Below are 1,698 nucleotides of genomic sequence, written 5' to 3'. Positions count from 1 at the left end.
CGTCTTCAAGCAACTTAAAGAAGTCCAGACGCTTTTCTTTGCAAGCTCCTTTGACTACGATGACCTGGATGACTGAGAACCTTCACAGACCTATATAAATAAAGTTATTATTATTATTAATGTTGTTATTATTGGGCATGGTGGTTAGCACTGTTGCCTCACAGCAAGAAGGTCCTAAGTTCAATTCCACCGTTCCAGGATCTTTGAGTTTGCATGCTCTCTCTGGGTACTGTGGCTTCCTCCCACAGTCCAAAGACATGCAGTTAGTGGGGATAGGTTAGTTGCCCATAGGTGTGAATGTGAGTGTGAATGATTGTCTGTGTCTATGTGTTAGCCCTGCTACAGACTGGCGACCTGTCCAGGGTGTACCCTGCCTCTCTAAGACAGGCGGGATTGGCTCCAGCCCCTCGCATCCCTGAAAAAGGATAAGCGGAAGAGAATGAATGGATTATTATTATCATACATTGTTTTTCAACTCTACCTAATGTTTTGTGCTGTTGTTTCATTCTCTTTTTCAGTTTTTTTGTTTTGATTTTACTGGATCCAGAATGGAATATATTTGTGTAAGATGTGAGTGCTAAATTATGACTTTAGTGATAATTGATAATGATGATAATTAGTGACACAGATTAATGGAGGTGAGGCCGAGCAGACAGGTAGTAGCTACTTTTAATAAGTGAGTTTATTCTTGAGGTATAAAATGTCCAGCCTCAGTATGTTTGTCAAAAATCTTCTGAAACTATATTATTGTGAAAAAGTTCTTTTTTCCCAGCTTCTCAAAAGGTGTTTGCTTAAAAGCAGCTTGTTTGTAACTGCAGTTGGTTTTTGTGTATCGATACCAAGAACCTGAAAACTTGGCAGATAAGTCCTGAAAAGCTGATTCTGTTCATCTGGACGTAGCATTTTCACCACTTTCACCACACTGTACTGTTTATTATTATTATTATTAGTAGTAGTAGTAGTATTAGTATTATTATTATTACCTGGGTGCGCGAAATATCTATATCCAGGTGAACAGAATCAACTTTTTGGGACTTCCTTGCCTGGATGATTGAGCCTGCATCGAGACTTGGCAGATAAGGTTTTACATGACATTGAATTCTCATTTTAATTAACCAAAAAAAGATTTTTAATCAATGAAAATCTTCTTTTTTTTCAGGCTGTTCCTGATCGAGTCATCACATCGCTACCGTACTTCGTCGTGAGAGGCTGACATTGTTGAAGAGATACTGAAACCCTCTGAAGCAGGTAGGATCGCTTTTGCAGAGTAACTGATGGTTTCTTCCACCGGGGGTCCAGAGTATGACTGCTCTTACTGAGTTTTTTCTAAATGCACCACTTGAAACCCACTTAAGCATAGGAATGATCAGAGGTCTGGGGAAAAGCTACAGAAGCTCCCCTCTCTCTCTTCCTCCCTCTCTTTCCATTTCTCGTTCATCCTCTGTGGTAATTTCAGATCCCGCAGGCAGACACCTGCGTCTCTATTTGATAAATATTGAATCTTCCAGAATTGAAATGGATCTTTAACAAGGCTAACACACGGACAAACACAGCACACACACCACCCGCACACTCATAATGCCTCTGTCATTCTGAAGCCAGCACAGGTTAGAAGGTTACTGCTGTACTTTGTTGCACATCTGTCAGTTTTGTCGCTGTCTGACACACACACACACACACACACACACACACACACAC

The 1,698-nt window shown here is 40.6% G+C and overlaps 1 protein-coding gene across 3 annotated transcripts in view; it reads left to right on the top strand.

The window, feature by feature from the left end:
• LOC102192222 (leucine-rich repeat and fibronectin type III domain-containing protein 1-like protein) overlaps positions 1-1,698 on the top strand; it is a 394,097-nt gene that overhangs the window by 269,315 nt on the left and 123,084 nt on the right. For all 3 annotated transcript variants that reach the window (XM_005737443.2, XM_005737442.2, XM_005737444.2), the window contains one exon: positions 1,160-1,248. The gene's annotated coding sequence lies outside the window, so the exon portion shown is untranslated. The remainder of the gene's footprint in view (positions 1-1,159; positions 1,249-1,698) is intronic.

This window comes from Pundamilia nyererei, unplaced genomic scaffold (assembly GCF_000239375.1).
Source record: "Pundamilia nyererei isolate P.nyererei 1_Seehausen unplaced genomic scaffold, PunNye1.0 scaffold00076, whole genome shotgun sequence".
Taxonomy (NCBI): domain Eukaryota; kingdom Metazoa; phylum Chordata; class Actinopteri; order Cichliformes; family Cichlidae; genus Pundamilia; species Pundamilia nyererei.
Note: the sequence above shows the minus strand (reverse complement) of the source record. Positions and strands in the feature narration are given on the sequence as shown.